This window comes from Macaca mulatta, chromosome 11 (assembly GCF_049350105.2).
Source record: "Macaca mulatta isolate MMU2019108-1 chromosome 11, T2T-MMU8v2.0, whole genome shotgun sequence".
Classification (NCBI taxonomy): domain Eukaryota; kingdom Metazoa; phylum Chordata; class Mammalia; order Primates; family Cercopithecidae; genus Macaca; species Macaca mulatta.
In genome coordinates this window covers 66802749-66828278 of record NC_133416.1, presented here as the reverse complement: position 1 = coordinate 66828278, position 25530 = coordinate 66802749, and the positions used below count along the sequence as shown (strand labels likewise).

At 37.4% G+C, this 25530-nt stretch overlaps 1 non-coding gene across 1 annotated transcript; it reads left to right on the top strand.

Moving 5' to 3' along the window:
- Window positions 1-2451: 2451 nt before the first annotated feature.
- LOC144333251 (U4 spliceosomal RNA) lies at window positions 2452-2599 on the top strand. Its single transcript, XR_013401768.1, has one exon. It is a non-coding gene; the product is annotated as a U4 spliceosomal RNA (small nuclear RNA).
- The last annotated feature ends 22931 nt before the right edge of the window (window positions 2600-25530 follow it).

Sequence of the window (25530 nt, the reverse complement as noted above, 5' to 3'; positions counted from 1 at the left end):
AAAATGATCAAATGTAGTCAGCTTCAGTCTACACTTTTAATTCCATTTATCTTGCTGTTTCCACTACATGTGCAGTTACTTCCTCCACTGAAGTCTTGAACCCCTCAAAAGTCATCCATGAGGGTTGGTATCAACTTCTTCAAAACTACTGTTAATGTTGCTATTTTGACCTCTTCCTATGAATCATAAATGTTCTTAATGGCATCTAGAATGGTGAATTATTTCCAGGTTTTCAATTTAGTTAGCCCATATTCATCAGAGAAGCCACTATCTGTGACAGTATAGCCTTATAAAATATATTTATTAATTGATAGGACTTGAAAGTTGAAATGACTCCTTGATCCATGGTCTGCAGAACAGACAATGTGTTAGCAATTTTGAAAACAATATTCATCTTTACATCTCTTTCAGAGCTCTCAGGTGACCAGATGCATTGTAAATAAGCAGTAATATTTTGAAACGCATCTTTTTTTTCTGAGAAGTAGGTCCCAACAGTGGACACATTTCCATTTAAATTTTCCATGTAAATGGAGTTGTAAATTGTAAAGCTTAATAGAAATAAAAGATGATATTATTATATATAACATATACACACATTTCTAAAATAAATAGTCCTTCAGAAATAAGATAGTAAAAGTTCATCTCAATGGTTTTTTAAAAGAAAAATTGGACAATTGCAAAATCTAGAAATAGTTTTCTACAGAAAATTAATCACTTCACTGGTATATTGCTCTAAATAAATTCCTTATTCCATTAATATTAGATGTTTATCTTTGGTTAACTATAAGAAGCAGCATTTATCACGTAGCAGTTACAGACCCAGTTACTAAGTAGTGCACTAAAAAAATATATTTATTTTCCTCTGCAATTCAATCCCATTTTACTCTGAGACTGAAATTCCTCCTCATAACTATTCTAGAGAGAATTTTTATCTTTTTTCACTCTAGATATGGGATCTTTGAAAATTTTCCCTCTTTTGGTTGGGTGTGGTGGCTCACAGCTATAATCCCATACTTTGGGTGGTTAAAGCAGGTGGATCCCTTGCACCCAGGAGTTTTGAATAAGCCTGGGCAACCTAGCAAGACCCCATCTCTACAAAAAATAAAAAATATTAGTTTCATGTGGTGGTGTGCACCTGTAGTCCCAGCTACTTGGAAGACTGAGGGAGGATGATCACTGGAACCCAGGAGTTAGAAGCTACAGTGAGCTATGGTCATGCCACTGCTACCCAGCATGGATGACAGAGTGAAACACTGTCCCTAAAAAAATAAATAGATTATTCCTATTTTTATTTGAAAGAGATTTTTTCCTTCCTTTCTGCTCTGCTTACTATTTGTGTGTTTTAAAAAGGAGTATAAATTGACAATAATGTTATGCTCATAGATTTTGTTTCCTGAACGAGTGTTGCTTGTCTCTGCTCTACAATGTCTGAAGCCCCAGCTGACAATACTGGAACACAAAAACACAAGCCTCTAATATCACCTAGAGGCTTTTTCAATCACATGTCTGATACTTGGGCAGGAATGACTGAAAGGCCAGGTTCACTTGGGCCTCCTGATTGGGGCACCTAAACATGGCTTCTCTATGTGGCTTGAGATTCTCAGAGCATGATAGCTGTGTTCCAAAATGTAGCATACTGAAAGATAGCCTTGCAAAAACAAGGTAGAAGTTAACCTAGACTCAGAAGTTACTTGAGGCTTAAAATAACACAAATGTGTGAATTCACTGTTTTGTAAGTCAAAATTCTGAATGACTTGTGGTTCCTTTGCTCTGGGTCTCACAATCTGGGGGAAAATCTTCCAAGTTCTTTCAGGTTGCCAGCAGCACTCAGGCCCTTGCAATTGTAGGGCTGAGGTCCCCATGTCCTTGGTAGATGTCAGCTGGGAAACTATCAGCTCCTTAAGGCCACCTGAGTTCCTTGTCACATTGCCCCTTCATCTTCAAAAAGCAACAGAGCCTGGAGTCTTCTCATGTTTCAAACTTCTCTGACTTTTTCTTCTGCTGCATCTCTTCTTCTGCCATAACAGAATGTGATACGCTGGGTGGCTTAACCAACATTTATTTTTCACAGTTCTGGAAACTGGAAGTCAAAGATCAAAGTGCCAGCATGAGCAGGTTCTTGGCGACAGCCTCTGCCTGGTTTACAGGTGGCCATCTTGCTGTGTCCTCACATGTCAGGGGGGTAACTCTCTTATTTACTTTTATGAAAGGAATTCCATCAGGAGGATTCCACCCTCATGACCTCATCTAAACCTCATTACCATCCAAAGGCCCCATCTCCAAATACCATCACATTGTAAGTTACAGTTTCAACATGTGAATTTTGAGGGGACACAAACATGCAGTTATTGGCAACTGTAACGTTGTAGCAACCCCCATATTGAACTCTTGGTCTCTGTGGTAAAAGATATTATAGTAGAAAAGCCAAGCCTCTGAACCTAAGTCACCCTGCACAGTACGCTGCATAGTATCACAGCCAATGAGGTTTATCTGAGGCACAATTATTGCTAATTGAAATCTTTTCACAATATCTTGCCATGAAGTCTTGAAATATAGTCATATAGTCAGTATTGGCAATTATTGACTGTCTCTATGGAGACTGAACAAAAACAAAACAAAATAAACAAAAAAATATATCACCTAGTGGGGAAAAAGGGGACTCTCAGGAGATTAGTGCCACCCTTAAAGGAAGAAGGAGTGGTAGTCCGATGATATTCTAATTCACAAACTGGCTGCTATAGAAAATGAATAATTTCTGAAAGATAATTATAAACTACCACGAACTCAACCAAGTAGTAGCTCTGATTGTCACTGCCATGCCAGAAATTGTATCTTTATTTAAGCAGATAAATATAAATACAGCCTCAAGTACATATCATGGAGTCATTAACTGGGTGAATGCACACTTTTCTATGCCAATGAGAAAGGAAAGATGAGAACCAGTTTGCATTCATATGGAATAGACCAAAAATAGTAACAATACATTTAGAGTTTTTCTTCAAGGATTTCCTGATTTTCCTTTTCTCTCATATGATATAGGATGAAGAGATCTGACTATCTGGACCTCTCACAGAACATCACACTGACCCATTACACAGGTAGCATGATATTCATCAGACCCATTAAGACAGAGGTGCCTAACACACTGGAGTTCTTAGAAACACACATCACTCCTGTGAGTGGGAGGTAAACGTAGTGAAGCTTAGAAATCTTCCACTTCTGCACAATTTTTAGGGATTCAATAGTGCAGGGTGTGTCAGAATAGCCCCTCCAAAGTAAAGACACATTATTACACTTTGCACCTCCTACCTTGGAAAAGGAAGTATAATGTCCATTAACCTCTTTGCATTTTTGGCAGCATATTTCAAACCTACAAATACTGCTGTAGCTCATGCCCTAAGGTACGTGAAAAGCTGCCATCTTTCAGTGGTGTTCAGAGGAAGAAAAGTCCTTATAATGTAAGCACCCTTCCCTGCTGAGAAACATAATCCAATGGGTCCTATGTTGTTGGTGGTAATCAGCCTGTTGGATTGTGTGTGTGTGTGTGTATGTGTGTGTGTGTGTGTGTGTGTATTATATCATGTGGGCTTTGTGGAAATCCTCAGTGATATATACAAACTTACAGGCAGTAGCAAATGACCTGGCTGCTGGTCAGAGGCCCATTTAACAGTAAACACCTTTACTACTAGAACTTGCACTAAAAATACTATGAAGAATAAAAAAGTTTATTTTTAGATAATGGAAATTATTTAAATGGCATGGTCTTGAACCCGAGGGAGCATTAATGTGATTACTAGTAAGACAATCACATTAAAACCTCCCTGGGCCTCAAGACCATGCCTTTTGCAACACAGTATCTCATACCTTTTGAAAAACTACTGGCTACTGGGCCCTGGGAAAGAATGAGTGTCTGATATCAAATGAGCATGACCAGGGAATTGCCAATTATCAGCTGAATCCTGTCAACCCCACCAAATCACAGGCAGATCCAGCAACGATGCATTATAAAATGGCAATGGTGCATGTGGGATCAAGCATGAGCAGCACCAGCGGGTACAAGAAAGTAACATGGGCAGTTAGCTCAGACTCCCATGGCACCCACAACTACTGCACCAGCACACCTCCCCTAGCCACACATATAGCTATATGAGGGATCCCATACAGCCAGCAAGGAGGAGACAAAAAGACAAAATTTATTTTATGTATGCATCAGTTCAGCATAGACAGCTGTGTTGCAGCCTTATTCATGGGTAGACTTAAAAAAACAGAGGTGAAGAAAGATCTTGCTAATGGGAAGAACTTCAGATGGTGTACCTTGTCATGCACATTGCTTGAAAAAAAGACATGGTCTAAGATTAGGATATATACAAACTCATAGGCAGTAACAAATGATCTGGCTGCTGGTCAGAGGCCTGGAAGGTAAAGAATAGGGAGAATGGGGACAAAGATGTCTGGAATACAGGTATATGGATGAACGCAAGGGAGTGGTCATAAAATGTGAAGATGTTTATATCACATGTTGGTTCCCACCAGAGAGCGCTCATCACAGAAGAGTCGCTAAACAAGCAAGCACTCCAAGTGACCACTAGGTTGATGTCAGCCAGCTTCTGTCATTGACCATGCCAGTGCAGTTATGATGGACACATATAAAGCAGGAATGAGGGAAAAAAAAGTGGAGGCTATGCATAGACCCAAAAGCATGGAGCCTGACTTTTACCAAGGCTTATCTAGGAACTCCTTCTGCTAAGTATTCAATTTGCTGCAGTAGACACCAATGCCAAGGCCAGATATGGGACCATTCCTCCAGGAGGCCAATAGACCACCTTGTAGTAAGTTGTCTACACTGGGGCCCTTCAATCATGAAAGAGCCAGCATTTCATGCTCATAGGAATAGACACATTTCACATACGAGTTTGCATTTTCTGCATACAGGACCTCAGCCAGCACTATTATCTGAGCTTATTTGATCCACTGTCTTGTTATCTCACATAACATCGTATCAGATCAGGGGATGTACTTTTCAGTGAACGAGATGCTGGAGAGAACCCTAATTCATGTTATCTACTGGTCATTGCACCGACTGGATTCAGAGGTATCTGGCCTGATAGAGCATTACAATGGACTCTGAGGGCACAGCTGGAGTGTCAGCCCAGAGCCACCTGTCTGCAAAAATAGGTTACCATTCTCCAGAGTGTGTATGCATTAAATTGGTGGCACAAACTTGCTTACTCCCCCTTCTCTTCTCTTTTTTTTTTTTAATTAATTAATTAATTTATTTTTTTGAGAAGGAGTCTCCCTCTGTCGCCCAGGCTGGAGTGCAGTGGCCAGATCTCAGCTCACTGCAAGCTCCGCCTCCTGGGTTTACCCCATTCTCCTGCCTCAGCCTCCTGAGTAGCTGGGACTACAGACGCCGGCCACCTCTCCCGGCTAGTTTTTTGTACTTTTTAGTACAGACGAGGTTTCACCATGTTAGCCAGGATGGTCTCGATCTCCTGACCTCGTAATCCGCCCGTCTCGGCCTCCCAAAGTGCTGGGATTACAGGCTTGAGCCACCGCGCCCGGCCCCGCTTCTCTTCTCTAATAAACACTTTGGCCCCTAAATTCAGTGTCATTGTATGCTTCTTGAGAAACCAATCTGTGACATTATAAATATTTCCTCAGTTTAGAAGTGAGTGAGGAACTGCAGATCAGGCACAATTTCTCTCATCTTTGCATTTGAAATTCACTTTCAAGACACAGAACTTGTGAAATTCCTACACATATAGAATATATATCATCATTAAGCCAGTAGTTTAAAAAAGAGTTAAATATGCAATTTTAAGCCCCTTCTTTCTAAACTCTGGTTATCTCTTGATTCACATGCAGTAATTTAATTTTGAGTATGTAGATTAAATCATACATGTACATGTATTTTTTAGCTTTTATTAGCAAGCTCACTTTTCTAAGTGAATCATGTTTACTTTTAATACATTTTTACCTAGGCTTTATGAAGTATAATTTACTTCCAGGAAAATTCACGTTTTGTAGGTATATAGTCTTATGAATTTTGACAAAAGTATACATCCGTGTAACCACTACTATAATTAAGTGGTCAGTTCACTAACTCTACCACCAGCCCTTGGAAACCACTGATTGAGGTTTTTGGTTTTGGTTTGTAAATACTTTGCAAATGCTTTTCTTTCTTTTTAAAAAATATTCTGCAACATTGTTTCTTTTTGACACTTTATCGCCCTTCACAATCATGCCTGGTATTTTAGGATGACTCCAATTTAGTGATATCAGGACAGTCCTCAGGAATTTCCTTTTTTTTTTCCTTTATGTTCTGGACCATCTTGTACCCACCTGGGGAGAGTTACCACTGCTGCATGACATGATGTGTTAATCCAGTTTCCACACTGCCTAGCTCTGGGACTTTACCTTCTGCCTTTTCTAATCAGTCAAGCTAGCTCCTTGTTTCTCAGAGTTCATTGCTTTAAGGTTCTCAAAGATTCTCTGCTTGAACTGAGTCATCACACACAGCCTCAAAGACTCGTGAAATGAAATGAATTTATGTTTCAACTCCAGTAATTCTATCACCTACTTTGTCCCTATAAGTCTTAGATCTAAAAGACTTACTGCTTCATTAAATTGCAAGCCCATTTAATGGGAAACACCTTTACTACTAGAACTTGAAGGAAAAATATTATGAAGAATAAAAAAGTTTATTTGAGATAATGGAAATGAATCTTAATTTAAGCCCTCATTAAGGTTCAAATAGATTATCAAAATGTTCTTCTAAATGATTTCCCTACTTCTAATTTTATTCCACCTTCAGCATTTTATCCTTTGTAAGGACATCTGTATTATCCTTCTCCCTACTAACTCTTCTGTTGAAAGTGAAAGATTAAAAAGTGAAGACTAAAAAGAAATCACGTGAGAAGCTGATGTAACATTCAAGGTGATGTGCATGTTTATTTAAAATAATGCCCCTGTTCCCTATCCAATGTACTACAATGGCTGTTCTTCTGGGAAGCACTTTCAAGAAAGAAATATAGACATATAATATTTGCTTTTCCACTATAGCAACACTTTGTCATTCATGTAACATGTTTTGACCAAGCCTGAATTTCATGTTGTAATAGGAGAAAGCAATTTGGAAATTAGGGGAGTCCTATGTTCTTGTACCTTTTTGTAGTCTGAGAAGAGATTCAAGTTTGCAATACTATTTGCCTTATTGAGTCATAACGTCCTTTACTAAACATTTCCTTATGAGAATCTGGGAAGGATAAATCTATATAAAATCTATAACTCAGGATTTGGTGAATGAATCTGCTACCTGTTTCTTAGAAAAAAAATCTGGGCATTTTTATTGTTATTTAGAACAAAAAAACGGCTCACAAACCCATTAGTTTTCATTCCAAATTGTTGTAATTAAAAAGATTATTCTTAATATTTCTTATTTCAATTTCCTTATAAATATAATTAGCCTTAATCAGGGCTTCTGATTTATTAAGGACAGATGAAAACATTGCAATATTCTGGATGAATTTTCCACTTAAGTTATCCTCATGTTTTCCATATCTGATATTATTTGAACATTATCTAACAAATATTATTTTTATATGCACAATAATAAAATACTAGTTAATAATTGACAGCTGTTTCTTACAAGTTAAAACATGAAATGGATGATTAGTCAATACACATGAAAATAGAAATACCTGATTGCAATTACATTAGAAGACATTTCTCCTGTAACTTTATGTATGGCCTCTTTCATGCTTGATGCCAGCCACATCTATATGTAGTCTCAAAAATGGAATCAATGATTTAACGAATATTTATTGAGGACTTATTATTATGTGCAGCAAAAATGGAAACAATAGGTATTTCATGAGTATTCGTGATGTATTAGGATCTATGTCCAAATTTTGATGTGCATTATGTCTTTTAATCTCCACCACAAGCACAAGAAAGATTAGTACATTGTGCAGGTGAGGAGTCTGAGGCACCTAAATCTTAAGATCAGTTAGAAACATCCAGTCTACTCAAGCCTGTCTGGTTCCAGGGTTTTTGTTATTATCAACTACACTTTAAGGCTGTCCTTTTTTATTTGTAGGCACAAAGATGAATGAGAAATGATCCATGTCTGAAAGAACTTTACCAGCTAGTAGATAATCTAGTTAAAACATATATAAAAATAATGATAACTCAAGATGGAAAGAAGGCCAACATATGAATTCAGATCAAGGTAGGGTGAATGGAGCAATTTCTTGTGGTTGAAGGGATCATGAATGGCTTCTTAAAGGACAGAAAGCTAGCAGAGTGCAATGATTCAAAGCTTGGGCTACTTGAATTTAAATCCCAGTTCTGTTACTTAATAGGTACATAACCTTGGGCCTCTTTTAGAGTCTCAACTTCTTTATCTGTGAAATGTGGATGATGATGATAATAATAATAGTAATTGCTTAATAGGGCCATTGTGAGAATTCAAAGATCTAATATTTTAAAAGTAGGTAGACTCTGGCCGGGCGCGGTGGCTCAAGCCTGTAATCCCAGCGCTTTGGGAGGCCGAGACGGGTGGATCACGAGGTCAGGAGATCGAGACCATCCTGGCTAACACGGTAGAAACCCCGTCTCTACTAAAAACTACAAAAAACTAGCCGGGCGAGGTGGCGGGTGCCTGTAGTCCCAGCTACTCGGGAGGCTGAGGCAGGAGAATGGCGTGAACCCGGGAGGCGGAGCTTGCAGTGAGCTGAGATCCGGTCACTGCACTCCAGCCTGGGTGACAGAGCGAGACTCCGTCTCAAAAAAAAAAAAAAAAAAAAAAAAAGTAGGTAGACTCGTGTCTGGCACATACTACAGACTATCCAAAAAAAAAAAAAAACAAAAAACAAAAAACCTAGGCTGTTACAAGACAAGAGTAAAAATCACTTTTTACATTGAGAAAAAAGAAATTAGAAGAGGGAGGGGTTAGCATTTCTTGTGGATATATTAGATCCTCCAAGTCAGTATGGAATTGTTACTATGATAGAAATTGTAAAGATTCTAGGACTCTGAGAAGTAATAATTGCATGAAAATATATAGCACATATGTAACAAAGTTAGTTGTAAAATACAATGTATAGGATTAACATAACTAATTCTGAAGTTTCCCATATCTAGCAGTATCTTTGATTGAGCCTATTTATTTTTTCATATCTGACCAGTCACTATAGTCTGCCATTTGCACATCCATAATCTTTCTTGAATCTGTCTTCTCCTCCCAGTTCCAGTTGCTTCTTCCTTTTTAAGGATTGCTACTCTTTACTTCCTTTAAATTATTCCCGTAACCTTCTAACATACTTTCTCCCTGCCTTCCCCTCTTGTTTTTCCTTTAAAGGACAGATTTGAGTCTGTCACTTGACAGATAATATATTTGAAAGCCTCACAATACCGGAATATCTTTTACATAAAAAACAAAACGAAACAAAAAAACAACACACACGTGTTTCTAATTTCTCACAGAATGACACTGGCTCTCTGAAGCAGATGATTCCACTTTGCACATTCTTGGCTTCCTGAATTTATTTGTCATGCTTTCTCTTTGTTGTCTGGTCAACCTCTTCTCTTGACTATTTTTACAACATGATTTAATGGATCTTTCCAATAGTCTCAGAATTCTGGCAGAAAGACTGGATACATTCATTAAGCACCTACTACAAAACTGCCAAAGGAACAGAGTGACCACAACCTAGATAAAAGAAGACTAGAAAGTTAATGTAGGAAGGTTCTTAATGGGAATTTGTAAAAATAAAGGACACCTTTGTTTGCCCCTTTCTAACTTTTCAATCAAACACTGTAAGAAGTTTTGAAAGTACCCTTGGGAGGACTTGACATGAGTTCTCAAATATTTGGGAATACGTATTACCATGGAAACATAGAAATACATGCATCCTTCTTGTCTTCAAGAGTCTGATGGAGGGAGCTGGCTAAGATATTTGGAAGGGAAGAGAGAAAGTGTTAATTTCAGAAACCATACATCTACTGTTTGGCAAAGCAAAGTTGCGTAATTTCCACAAAAGGCAATCAGATGCCAGGGAATGCACGTAGGCTTGAGTTGTCTCGCAGAGACCCACCCAAGATAATCTGTGATGTCCCTCCAGGAGACAAGAGCTGACGAAAGGTAGCAAGAAGTCAGTCTGTACATTTGCTCACATCAAGAATCCAATAAAGTTAACTCAGGACTGGATTAAATAGCACTAAAAATAAGACCCTTGCTACTTTTCCCCAGTCCCTACTCTGTTTCTGGCAGTGCAAACAGCAGAGAGAGGAGCAAGTGAAGGAAGACCAAACCATTTACTTATTTGACAGAGCAGATCTCTAGGAACAAAAGGAGGCCTAAATTGGAAAAGGAGAAGAAACTTTAACTTGTACCAGATGGATGTTTAATAGAAGAAAGAGCCAGACTTCTTAGTTCATAAGATTGATACTGAGGTTGTGAGATCTTCCTGAGATGTGCTTAATTTTAAAAGTAGATCTGAAATGATGTATTTGAAGGCAGAAATAAAAAAAAAAAACATATTTAACAATTTCTTATTTGTCTCATCAAAGTTTCTCATTTAAGAAATGATTTGTATATAGAATCTTTCTTGGCAGTGTCTAAACTTCATTAAATCTCCATGATTTAAAAAGAGCATAAGTAAAAGGGCCAATTAAAAAGAAAACTTTCCTTAGAGCCTGCACTTTTATCTACATACTTCACTATCTTCATTATCTCTTTGCAATATACCTTTGTTTTTATTGTTGAGACAAGGTCTTCCTCTGTCACCCAGGCTAGAGTGCAGTACCACAATCACTGATTACTGCAGCCTCAACCTCCGAGACTCAAGCATCCTCCAGCTTCAGTCCCCTGAGTACCTGGGACTACCTGGCACAAGCCACCATGCCTGAATATTTTGTTAAATTTTTGTCCAAGTAGGGTCTGCCTATATAGCCCAGGCTGGTCTCAAACTCCTGAGCTCAAGCAATCCTCCTGCCTTGGGCTCCTGAAGTGTTGGAATTACAGGTGTGAGCCACAATGCCAGCTTATAGCATAAGTTTTTGAAGTGGTAGTATTTATACAATCCATCTCCACTATCTCCATCACCTTACTGCCTATTATTTCTCAGTTTAGTGCATTCTGACTTATCCCATGTTCCCTTTACTGAAGCAACTCTTCATTTTCTAAATCCAATGGATACTGCTCAGTTATGTTTTACTTGATATCTCACAAGTATGTGACACTTAAAAACTCTGTCTTCCTGAAACTCTCTCTTTGCTTGGCTCCCATAGTGCTGCATTCTTCTGTTTTCCCTCCTACTTTCTTACTCAGGCATTTTCAATCTTCTTGCAACCACATCCTCTTCTACAGGAAACTAAATGTTGACGTTTTTATGGCTTGGTTCTAGACTATCTTTTCATCTTATTTTATGTGCTTTTCTTCAGTAATCTTACTTATGTCTGCAACTTTAGTTATCTTCTATATGCTTACGATTATGATGCCCAATTTATTTTATGACCACCTATTTAACAACCTACTTGATATGTCCATTAAATATCTTAAATGCATTTGCAACTCAATATGTCTTGAACCGATCATAAGCTTCTGAGCCTCTAATCTAGATTTCTTCCAATATTCCATAGTTCTTCAAATAACAATTCATGTAGTCCTAAAAGCCACAATATTTAAGCCTTCCCTGCCATTTACCTCTCCTTCAACCTCCATATTTATTAAATCATCATATCCAGTGGATGTTTGTTCTTATCGCTTTCGTCTACACAATTTCTTTATCTCCAGTAGAACTGGCCCTGCTTCATGTTTCTCCTGCACTGTTGGGACTTGAGCCCCCTGACTGATCTCTCTACTTTTACACTTGCCCTCTGTAATCTATTGTTTATATGGCAGTCAAAAAATTAAAAAACACACTTACCCAAACTGTAATCAGATTAGGCACTACCCTGCATAAATCTCTTCATGGCTTCCATTTCACTTAGAATAAAAAACCTATTAATGCCTTTTGCACAGTTTGCTAATTCCCTACCTAATACCTATTCTCTGTTTTTCTTGTTAATAGAATCCCTATCTTATTTGGTGCAATATCAATACACTTGTCTAACAACTATAATATCTAACTTGTTTTTGCAACTAAGTGATGCCATATAACTAAATTTCTGCCAGTGAAATGTAAATGGAAGGCTTTTAGACTGAGTCTCAGGTGAAGGATACTTAATAGGTATAGGCCTTTTTTGTTCTTTCCTCACTCTTCCTTTATCTTGCCTGGAATGTGGACATGATGACTGGGGCTTCAGAAATCTTCTGGAGCCATGAGATAACCATGAGGATAAGCTATACCTAGCGCTGAGCCTCAGAAAATTATACACCAAAGTATGCCCTTGGCAGGCTGAGTACTTTGAACTGAAGTCGACTGGGAGGGCCTCAGAAACAAGGTCTCTCTGATATTCTCCCACCCTCCCTTTTCTCATACCTCTTTCTCCTCCAAGGTGAGCCATAGAAATCAGAATTCCTCTCCCCCAAAACAAGCTATAAAGCCTAGAAAGTTTATTCTCTGACCTACGTTCTCTGGAAGTAAATATTAAGACCCCCTTCCAGAGTGTCCTACTATGTATGGGGGAAGGAATGCTACACACAGAGGCCTGGAGTAGTCTGAACAAACAGACTTTGCCGAGTTCCCACCGCAGTTTATTACCATCAGATGACACCCTTTTTGTCTAATCTTGTATCTCCACAACTATCCATATGTCTTATCAGACTTAATGCAAAAACACACAGTTTTCCCTGGGTCTTTAGGTCATTTCTTCTGAAGGCTTCCATGCCAAGTAAAACTTTGGTTAAATACATATTTAATGCTTTCTCGCTAACCTGTCTTGTTTTATAGGGGCATCAGCCATTATCCTTGTGATGGGTGAGGAAAGTGTACTACAGTGTACTACCTTTTCGCCCCCACACTGGGAATGTTGAGAAACCAAGATAGACTATGATCAGGCCAGGACTTCCTACCTCTGTAACTTTTTTTTTTTTTCCCCTGAGAGAAAATTAAACCTCTATCTTTTTAAAGCTCTTCTTACTTCTGACATATGATACTAATAGACAAGTGCAATTCCTAATTGATACTATGATCTTCCCTTATCTATTTATAGAATTAGAATAATAATATATCACCAACCTGGGAAGCTTCTGAGAGTGGAAATGGCAGTATTAATTATTATTGATTATTTCTTATCTTAAACCTGAACTGCCCTAAGGAATTGGGATATGTGGTCACCCTCCCTATAAAGCCCCATGTAATCTACCTGCTTTACCTCTTGCCTCCTCCCTCATGCTCAGTACACATAATTGATTACTTTTCATTTTCTAGACCATATCAAGTTCTCTCCCTTCTGGAGCCTGTGCTTCCCCTTCCTCTAGTTTTCTTCCCTCATCCACTACACAAGTCATCATTCAGATCTCAGCTTAAATATCATTTCCTTAGGAATCCAGACTAAGTTAGTTATCTCTGTTACATGTTAACCATCTTTGCTTTTTAGTGTTTGACTCTTGCTATATTTAATCGTAATTTTGTGTTGATTTGATTAAAATCTGCCTTCTACCTAGATGGTACCTTCATGAAGGCGGTGATGGTGTCTGCCTTTTAAAAAAATAATCAGTAACTAACACAGGGCCTGACGCAGTAATACTTACATCTTGCATGCATGAATAAATGATATTTAAAGAATTGGATGTGGCATCATTCTATTTGCATAATAACTTTGCACAGTTTCTTAAATTTTTTCCAATGTTTTTGAAAATAGCCTGTGTTTCATTACGTAAGTTCATGTTTCCCTTTCTTTTTCCTTTTTTTTTTTTTTTTTTGAGATTGAGTCTCTGTCTGTTGCCCAGGCGGGTGTGCAATGCAGAGGCACAATCTCTGCTCTATGCAACCTCTGCCTCCTGGATTCAAGCGATTCTCCTGCCTCAGCCTCCTGAGTAACTGGAATTACAGGTGCGGGCCACCACACCAGTCTACTTTTTGTATTTTTAATAGAGACGAGGTTTCATCATGTTGGTCAGGCTTGTCTCGAACTCCTGACCTTGTGATCTGCCCACCTCGGCCTCCCAAAGTGCTGGGATTATAGACGTGAGCCACTGCACCCAGCCTCATATTTCCCTTTCTTCTCCATTCTCCATTCTTTGTTCTACTTTGTAGTAACAGGTGCAGGTAAAAAGATTCAAGAAACACCTCAGCATTGGACACTGATTAACAAGGTAGATACCAAATACTTAATGAAATTGATCTAACTTTGAAATGTAAGTAGAACCTGATAAAGATTAAAACAGAAAATTTGTAAATAACTCTATAGCATGTATACAATAACATTGATGTTAAATTTACTAAGCAGACTGGTTAAATGTATAAAACTAGTAACAGTTTTGTGGTCCATTGTTTTAAACTGAGCTCCTACACTAGGCTTCAACACACCAAACCAAAATGGAGTCACTCATGCCAAATAGCATATAATCACACTGAAACTGTAAGGAAGCAGAGCAAATAGCTAGGTTTTTCCTAAAAAGAGGAGATTCACAGCAACGGATCAGAAAGGGTTCAGTCAACCTGAGCTGGCCAAATAAGGAAGTCCCCTCCATTTCAACTTTTACAAGAAAAATAAACTGAAGTAACCTAATGTTAACCAATCTGCTTTTTGTGTTATTCTATTTCCTTGTTCCTGCTCAAAAACCAACTGTTTTGTGACGCCCAATGGAGCTCCTTCTATTTTTAGACAGAATGATTTCAGATTTCATGAATTGTTAATAAAAGACAAGGAGATCTTCAAAATGTGGGCTTTTTAAAACAGTTTTATTTCAGGAAGCTATGTATAATTACGACTTGTTTTTGGCAACTAATTTATCTTCCATGAGGAATTTATAATAGTTTACTAAATTATAAGTTATATATGTGTTTATTTATTTTTTTTTAATCTTGTTTGTTTTCTGGCCTTTGCTTGTACTCTTAAGTGCCTCAAATTTTCTTTATCTATCTGAGCAAGTCATTATCTTTGGTGATACTTCTGTCTTTTGCTGTGTATTTTCAAGGAGACTAAGAGATTCTTATCAAATGGCTCAATGTTATCTTATTTCTACTACACAAGGGTTTTCAGCCATTGCTATGCATTCTTATATTTTAACTTGAATTCTATATTTCACCTTTATTTCTACTCATGCCTCTGTTTATCTCCTTGTTCAATCACTAATATTAAATACATTTCTACTTGTACTGACAGCTTTCACATTCTCTTAGCTGGTTCATCTTCACTGATTTCTTGCAAAGCGGGAAGATCTGCTTATCTAACACAAAAATCACAGCAATTCTCTTAATGGTGTGTTGTGTTCATTTCACTAAGAAAGGAGTTTCTGAAATTTTTTAGCATGGATCATTTAGCCACCTGTTGAAGCTTCCTTCTCAGATTTAAATGAATAGTGTGAAATGCGTAGGGTTATCAAGGAAACAAATAATATATATAACATAATATTGTATATAATATAATATTATATATATATATATATATATATTTTTAATGGATTCTTGCTCTGTCTTCCAGGCTGGAGTGCAGTGACATGATCTCGGCTCATTGCAACCTCCGCCTTCCTGGTTCAAGCGATTCTCCTGCCTCAGCCTCCTGAGTAGCTGGGATTACAGGCATGTGCCACCACGCCTGACAAATTTTTGTATTTTTAGTAGAGATGAGGCTTCACTATGTTGGCCAAGCTGGTCTCGAACTCCTGACCTCAAGTGATCCACCCGCCTCGGCCTCCCAAAGTGCTGGGATTACAGGTGTGAGCCACTGTGCCCAGCCATAAACATGTCTTTAATTACATGTTACATAGAATGGTCTAGCAGTGTATCTAATAATTACCATATTCCAAAGCAGTTATGGGCTTAAAATATTTCCTATATCTACAATAACTCAAACCTGATATGAGCAAATTTGTGATTTTATTAGTGACAAAGTTATAGGTACTATTTTGTTTTGTTGGCTTAAAAACAATGCTAAATTTAGTCAGAGGTTAGTAAAAAGTAAGATAATGTCTTTTTATTACTGACTTATGAATTCTATCCACGGATCCCAGGTTAATAGTTTCTACTTTTAAACATGATCAATCTATGGAAAACAGCCATGCAAAGAATGCATTAATCCCATAAAAATTTAGTGTACTTATACTGTTCTAAGGATTGAAGCCTACAATTTGTCCTTGAGGAATTTGTATTCTGGTGGAGATAGACATGTGTGAAGGTTAATACTGAGTGTCAACTTGATTGGATTGAAGGATACAAAGTATTGATCCTGGGTGTGTCTGTGAGGGTGTTGCCAAAGGAGATTAACATTTGAATCAATGGACTGGGAGAGGCAGATCCAACCTAATTTGGGTGGGCACAATCTAAAGAGTTGACAGTGTAGCTAGAATATAAGCAAGCAGAAAAACATGAAAAAAGAGACTGGCCTAGCCTCCCAGCCTATGTCTTTCTCTCATGCTGGATGCTTCCTCCCCTTGAACTTCAGCTTCGGACTCCAAGTTCTTCAGATTTGGAATTTGAACTGGCTGTCCTTTCTCCCCAGTCTACAGACAGCCTATTGTGGGACCTTGTGATCATGTAAAGTTAATACTTAATAAACTCCAGTACTCATTTGTATATATATATATGTAGACTCTCCTATATGGTAGCCCTCCCCCTACCAGTCAGGGAGGCAATGTGGGGGTTATGCCAGCTGCTAGGTATGTCTATGCCAATTATGCATTCTGGCACTGGGGAAATGACCACAGGATGAGTCCGGGCCCATTTATCAAGTGACCTGAAAGTCTACCAGTTTTGAGTAGGATCCAGAACAGGAGAAGGCTCTGCAACAGGTCCAGGCTGCTGTGCAAGCTGCTCTGCCACTTGGGCCATATGACCCAGCAGATCCAATGGTGCTTGAGGAGTCAGTGACAGATAGGAATGCTGTTTGGAGCCTTTCACAGGCTCCTATGGGTGAATCACAGCGGAGGCCTCTAGGATTTTGAGCAAGGCCCTGCCATCTTCTGCAGATAACTACCCTCCTTTTGAGAGACAGCTCTTGACCTGTTACTGGGCTTTGGTGGAAACTGAATGTTTGACTATGGGTTATCAAGTCACCATGTGACCTGAACTACCTATCATGAACTGGGTGCTTTCTGACTCATCTAGCCATAAAGTGGGTCATGCACGGAAGCATTCCATCATCAAATGGAAGTGGTGTATACGTGATCCGGCTCAAGCAGGTCCTGAAGGCACATATAAGTTACAAGAGGAAGTGACACAAATGCCCATGCTCCCCATTCCTGCCACCCTTCCTACACTTCCCCAGCCTGCACTGATGGCCTCATGGGGAGTCCCCTATGACCAGTTGACAGAGGAACGGAAGACAAGGGTCTGGTTTATAGATGGCTCTGCACATCATGTAGGCACCACCTGAAAGTGGACAGCTGCAGCACTACAGCCCCTTACTAGGACATCCCTGGAGGACAGTGGTGAAGGGAATCCTTCCCAGTGAGCAGAATTTCGAGCAGTGCACCTGGTTGTGCACTTTGCATGGAAGGAGAAATGGCCAGATGTGTGATTATATGCTGATTAATAGGCTGTAGCCAATGGCTTGGCTGGATGGTCAGGGACTTGGAAGAAGTATGATTGGAAAATTGGTGACAAAGAAACTTGGGGAAGAGGTATGTGGAAGAACCTAAATGGTCAAACACTGTGAAGAAATTTGTATCCTACGTGAGTGCTCACCAATGGGTGACCTCAGCAGAGGAGGATTTTAATAATCAAGTGGACAGGATGACCCGTTCTGTGGACACCACTCAGCCTCTTTCCCCAGTCACCCCTGACATTGCCCAGTGGGCCCATGAACAAAGTGGCCATGGTGGCAGGGGTGGAAGTTACGCAAGGGGTCAGCAACATGGACTTCCACTCACCAAGACCGACCTGGCTAGAGCTGCTGCTGAGTGCCTAATTTCCCAATAGCAGAGACCAATACTGAGCCCTTGATATGGCACCACTGCTTGGGGTGATCATCCAGCTACCTGGTGGTAGGTTGATTATATTGGACCTCTTCCATCATGATGAGGGCAGAAGTTTGTCTTTGCTGGAATAAACACTTATTCCCGATATAGGTTTGCCTATCCTGCATGCAATGCTTCTGCCAACACTACCATTTGTGGGCTCATGGAATGCCTTATCCACTGTCATGGTATTCCACACAGCCTTGCCTCTGACCAAGACACTCACTTTATGGCTAAAGAAGTGCAGCAGTGGGTTCATGCTCATGAGATTCACTGGTCTTACCATGTTCCCATCATCCTGAAGCAGCTGAATTGATAGAATGATGGCATGGCCTTTTGAAGTCACAATTACACCACCAACTAGGTGGCAATGCTTTTCAGGGCTGGGGCAAAGTTATCCAGATGGCTGTGTATGCTCTGAATCAGCGTCCAATCTATGGTACTATTTCTTCCATAGCCAGGATTCACGGGTCCAGGAATCAAGGGGTGGAAGTGGAAGTGGCACCACTCACCATCACCCCTAATGATCCACTAGCAAAATGTTTACTTCCTGTTCCCATGACATTATGTTCTGCTGGCCTAGAGGTCTTAGTTCCAGAGGGAGGAACGCTGCCACCAGGAGACAACAATAGTTCCATTAAACCTGGAGTTAAGACTGCCACCTGGATACTTTGGAATTCTCCTACCTTTAAGTCAGCAGGCTAAGAAGGGAATTACAGTGTTGGCTGGTGTGATTGACCTGGCCTCTCAAGATGAAATCAGTCTACTGCTCCACAATGGAGGTAAGGAAAGTACAACAGCCCAATCTAGGCAGTACTACAAATGACTCAGACCCTTCAGGAATGAAGGTTTGGGTCACTTCACCAGGAAAAAAACACAACCTGCTGAGGTGCTTGCTGAAGGCAAAGGGAATACATTATGAGTAGTAGAAGAAGGTAGTCATCAATACCAGCTATGATCATGTGACCAGCTGCAGAAACGAGGACTATAATTGCTATGAGTATTTCCTCCTTCTTTTGTTAAAAACATATTTGTGTAGGTATACACTTGTACTAAGAAAATATCTTCATTTTATTTCCTTTCTCCTTTATCATGTGACATAAGATTTATTGACTTCACATCAGTATTTAAGTATTGTTAGCTTTATGTAATAGAATTTGGGTTGGGGATTGGTGCATTTCCGGTTGTATGAAGGATAATTGTATTTTGTTAGGCATAATTATTACTTTATTCTTTTCTTTATTTGAAGATTGTATATGGTCTCCCCAGATGTGTATGGGTTCAAGCTGACAAGGCATGGACTTGTGATTTTTAATACTGAGTGTCAACTTGATTGGATTGAAGGATACAAAGTATTGATCCTGGATATGTCTGTGAGGGTGTTGCCATAGGAGATTAATATTTGAGTCAGTGGGCTGGGAAAGGCAGATCCACTCTTAGTTTGGTTGGGCATAATCTAATCAGCTTCCAGCTCGGCTAGAATTTAAGCAGGTGGAAGAATGTGAAAAGAGAGACTGACCTAGCCTCCCAGCCTACATCTTTTTCCCATGCTGGATACTTCCTGCCCTCGAACACGGAACTTCAAGTTTTTCCATTTTGGAACTTGGACTGTCTCTCCTTGCTCCTCAGCCTTCAGACAGCCTGTTGTGGGACCTTGTGATCATGTGAGTTAATACTTAATAAACTCTCTGTATATATATATGTATGAATGTATTTCATTAGTTCTGCCCCTCTAGAGACCCCTGACTAATACAACATGTAAACAAAGTATAAACTAGATATTCAAACTAGGTTGTTATATGCTATAATTATAAAACAATTCTGTAGATGAGAAGTGGAAAAATTATGGAGTAGTAGAGAATGTTAAATAACCATCTGTATTATACATCAAGGATTGCTTTTAAAACAGGACTTTAGGAAGCACTGTATAAAGAACAAAATTATTTGAAAATCTATCATGATAATCATAATGGTAATGATGATGATGATAATGTATGCATATATAGGAGGGGGAGGTTGAAGATGTGGCTAAAAAAATAAGGAAGTAAGGATATTTTCAAGATTTCTACTTGGATTACTTCATGGATAATGATGCTGTTTGTCAAAACCAGGCTTGTAAGAAATTTTGGTTTAACAAAAATGTTGCACTTTTCCTTTCTTTTGTTTTTTGTAAGTGTAAAGTTGAGACATTGGATGGAAATGTCCAGCAGGCAATTGAAACAACAGAAAAAAAGTAAAAACTGCTTATGGGAACCTGTGATATGTAGGTGGTTTTAATCACTAGAAAGGATGAAGTTACCAAGGGAAACAGAGAAAATAGAAGAGTTGAGGATGGAACCATGGAATAGATTAACATTTAAGGGTAGCAGAGGAGAAGAGACCCCTTAAATAAGTAACTCTCAAGAAAGTAGGAGGAAATAGAGATTGATGTCTCGGAAGATAAGAAAAATGTTAACTTAGTCTTTTACTGTTCATTCCACTATGTCATCTCTTTCATTCTCACGCAGTGTTCACATTTTTCATTGTAAAATAAGATTTAATATTGTGTACATTTACAGTTAATTTCTTATTTTTGAAGAAACTGACAAAGATTCCACACACTATATTAATTCCATATTTCTACCTCTTGAAGATATGATGTATAGATATTCATTGTTCTTTTATTGCATCATCTTTTTTGCCAATGTGTTTTACCTTCTCTGGTCAGTGTGGATGGCTAGCTTTTCCACAGTTATGATCGAAGGATTTCCCTTCCAGATGCTATTTAATCACAAAATTGTGATTCTTTCTTACTCAATTGCATTCATCTTTAAAAATAATATTAATGCCATAAACATTTTTTCGAGTTATTGTTTATATTTTTCCCTCTCTTTCTGCTTCTCAGTAATTCTTTTTCATAATGGAAGACTAATTTTCTTGGGTACATTCAGAAATAGGCATTGCAGGGTCTTCTCACATGCTTCTTATTACAGGGAGATTAATATTGGCATAAATCAGATTGAGATTTGAAAAACAAAACAACGAATCCATTTTCCTGCCTTGTTGAGACTTTTAAAATTTTCTTATGTTACATTAAGAATATTTTAAATGTTATATTTAGATAGAATATTAATTTATCTTTCCAAATCTATCAATCTCATGTTTGAAATATTTTGCATATAATATCTTGATTTCTTGTTTTCTGAATTGTTACGCCAGCCTTCAACTGCTTGTTTAACCATATGACTTCCAGAATTTAGCCATTTACATTAAATTTTTTACTTCTTTAAATGTGATATGGTTGCATATACAGAAAAGTACATATAACATAAATGTATACAGCATCACATTATTAAAAAGTGAACAGCAATTAAACTACCCAGGTCAAGAGAACATTGTGACTCCATAGGAGTTTCCTGTTTGCTGCTCTCCATTCTTCACCCACCTTTTTCAACTTTTATGTAATTTCTCCCTTGTTTTGCTTTATATTTCTACACCCCAAAAATATATACCTAAGCAATATAACTGTTGCTATTTAAAAAATTGTACATCAATTAAATCATGCAGTGTGTATTTCTTCTCTGTTCTATTTCTCTTGCTCAATATTGCTTTAACCATTTCTCCAATAGTGGTGCAGGTCCATTTAGTTTTCTCACTTTATTTTATACCATTCTAGAATGAATCAGAATGTGTTAATTTATCTTATTCTTGATGGACTTTTAATTTACTCTCACAATGTTGCTATTAGCTTTTGTGAGCTTATTTCCTAGTGCACATATACACTATATGCCCACAATTTCCATGACTAAATACATAGGAATAAATTTCTGTATGAAGTTTTGCACATTGATGGCTTTATTAGATAATTTCTGTTTTTTTTCCAATGTAGTTGTAAAGCTTGCATTCCTAGGAGCGTTGGAGTAATTCCTGTGGCTCCATATTTTTTCTAATATCTGATATTATCAGACATTTAAAAAATCTCTTTTGTTACTTTCATAGTACTGTTTCATTATAGATTTAATTTAAATTTTTCTGATATAAATGAGTGTTCCTTTTCATGTGCACATTGGCCAATTATGTATTCCCTTTTGTGAAGTTATAGCTCCTCATTTTTTTAATTTTTCCATTGTGTTGACTTTTCCTATTGATTTCTGGCACTCTTTATATGTCCTGGATATTTTTATATGTCCTGGATATAAGCCCTTTGTCAATTTCATATACTGTAATAATAGTCTTCTATTATGTTATTTGCATTTTTATACCCCAAATGCTGCTTTTGATAAAAGGATGATCTTAATTTTAATGTAACTCAATTAATACATATTTCTTTTATAAATATTTATTTTTATGTCTTGTTTACTAAATATTTCCTTGCTCTAAGATCATGAAAGTATTTTTTATTAACTTCTAAAAGCTCTACTGTCTACTATTTTCCCTTTCACATTTAGTTCTATAAATATTAGTAGTGTGAAGTAGCGTCCAATTTTAGTTTTCCACGTGAATGAGTACTCAATTGCCCCAGGACCATTTATTGTTGCACTGCTATGCAAAGCCATCTCTGCCTTACGCCAAGTGTCTCTACATCACTGAGTGTGTTACTGGGTTTTCTATCTGTATTTATTTCTGTATTCCTAGGCCAATACCATAATATATACTCTTAAATGACATAAAACAGTATGATTATTATATTTATTTTTAGTTTATAGATGTTCATCTGGATTTTTTTACAGATTTGCTAATTTCTAGTCTTTTTGGTTGTGTTTTTTCTCCCCATATTAACTTATCATCTAGTAGAAATTCCTTTACCGCCAGTCTGCTTGTGGTGAATTCTTTCATATTTGGTTTCCTTGAAAATGCCTTTGTTACAGTTATATTTTTGAAGGAGATTCTTTTAGATAGCAAATGGTTGGTTCTAGCACATTGATAAATCATTCCACAGTTGTTTGACTTCCTTTTTGCTACTGAGACAGCTGTCAGTCTGTTGATATGTGTTACAAAATTCTTGGCTCTTTCTTGCTCTTAAAAAACATACTTGGTGTATTTTGTCCAGTTTTAAAAATTGCTTCATGTGGAGGTTGTGGTCCAAAATACACAGTATGTCATCAAATGGAACGGGAATCTATCTATTCTTTTCCAACAAAACACACACACTTGCAAAAATACACACAGCCATCATTTTTATCTCCTTGGATATAAACAGGTAAAATTTGAAAACTATATCTCCAAGAATGTGTGTGTGTTTTTTTAAATCATTGAAACAAGCAACAAATTCTTCATGAAATACGCCTATGCTTCTTTGAGTCGACAGTACATACAGTAATTTTATCATTAAAAGTGTCTATGAGTTAGGAAGGACTGATATGGCTATCACTATTTTATAGGTAACAAGAGGAAAACAACTAAAGTTTCCTTTTTTTTTTTTTTTTTTTTTGAGACAGGGTCTGGCTCTGTTACCCAGGTTGGAGTGCAGTGGTGCCATTTCAGCTCACTGCAACCTCTGCCTCCTGGGTTCTAGTGATTTTCCTGCTTCAGCTTCCATAGTAGCTGGGACTACAGGTGCATGCCACCACGCCTGACTAGTTTTTGTATTTCTGGTAGAGACAGGGTTTTGCCATGTTGCCCAGGCTGGTCTTAAATCCCTGAGCTCAAGCGATCTGGCTGCCTCAGCCTCCCAAAGAGCTGGGATTAAAGGCATGAGTCACCATGCCCAGCTACAGTTACTTTTTCAGAGTATTCTCTTAAAAGATAATTCTGGATCTAGAGTTCAAACCTTCTAAACTTCCAGCATGTAAATTTTATTACACTTTGAAGAGAATGAACTATAGAAAGCAAACATTTTGTTAGTTGTTTACTCAGTATGTAATTTTGAGATTTTCCCCTAATGACAATTAAGAAGAACCACTATTTTCCAGTACGTAAACAAATCAGGGCATCCTCAAATACATTGTCTGTCTATAGTCATCAGTATTTTATTGTTTGAAAAGGAGTCAAAAGAAACACTCCTTACAAACATAAATTTTGTAAAACAACTTTAGTTGCTTTTATCAAAATTTAATTAAGTTAATCATTATTTAATATATATAGCTATAATTTTTATTAAACCATATCTCATCAGAATTGGATTTTAAGAAACATGAATATGAGAAATAACATTAAATGACATTAAAAATATAGTATGAAAAAGGTTCTATAAATAGCCTTCTCTGAAAATTTATATCATCTTCTCATGAAACTGACACAAACTGACAACTTTATGAATATTTCTACTGAAAAGTGTAATTCAATTTGAAATTTTTGAATCAGGGAAACTGAATTTTCAAGGCAATTTCTTCCATTCCAAATTTTCATGGAAAGTTATATTTTTATTACATAAAATAAATAACTCTGAACTCCTGAGTGTCGACATGAATCACTTTATAAATGCCTAATAATATCTAGCATAATATTAAAAGTGGTCTAAATTGATCTTTCATAGGCTAGGCTCTGTTAATGTCTACTTATTTCCCAGAGAGTATTCCTCAATAAAAGTTCATTTGAAGACAATAATATAGCTGTACATTGAAAACCTATTAAAATGAATTCCTTGTGAAACAATATTTCCATTTCTATAAGTCTGGGACAATTTTAAGTTAGTAATACATAAAACAATTCATGTTTTCTATGATTATATGGGTATAGCCACTTATTAAAATGCAATATATGGTATTGATTGCCCTTCTTTTGAGAAAACTTAATATAATATATAAAAACAATCTTACGTAAATATTTGTGAAACATACGGCCATAGTTTCTGAAGAGAAATTATTGCTTCTTCCACTTAACAAAATTATTAAAGTTAAAATAGAATTATGCATTTAAATATTTTTATGTAATTAACTTCTCAACATATTGTGGAGAAAATCCATATCTGTTAGTTATCAGAAATCCTGTCAAATTTATAACATATATAAATCTTAAAATCTTAACTTATAGCATATATAAATGATAAACTAAGCTAATTCACAAACATTTGGCTGAAATAATTTGCAAAAAATAGCTTACTTTTATATAGGGTGAAATGTTATACTCAAAAGTTGCTCAAGTAATGGATACCACATCACACAGTAAATTACTATTAGGCGTTACCCATTTCCTTTACCAGTGATTGTATCTGCTACTACAGTATTACAATTATTGCTTTACTCTCTTTTTAAAGGTTTAATTTTTCAGAGGGTTTAGGTTCATAGAAAAAGAAGAAGAAGGTGTAGAGATTTCCAAGATACCTCTGCCCCTGCACATGGTTAGCCTCCCCCATTATCAACAGCTTCCACCATAGTGATAGATTTGTTACAGCTGTAGAGCCTACACTGACACATCATAATCACACAATGTCTATAGGTCACACTAGGGCTCACTCTTAGTGTTGTACATTCTGTGGGTTTAGACAAAAGTATAATGACATGTATCCAGCATGATAGTATCATATAGAATATTTTAACTGCCCT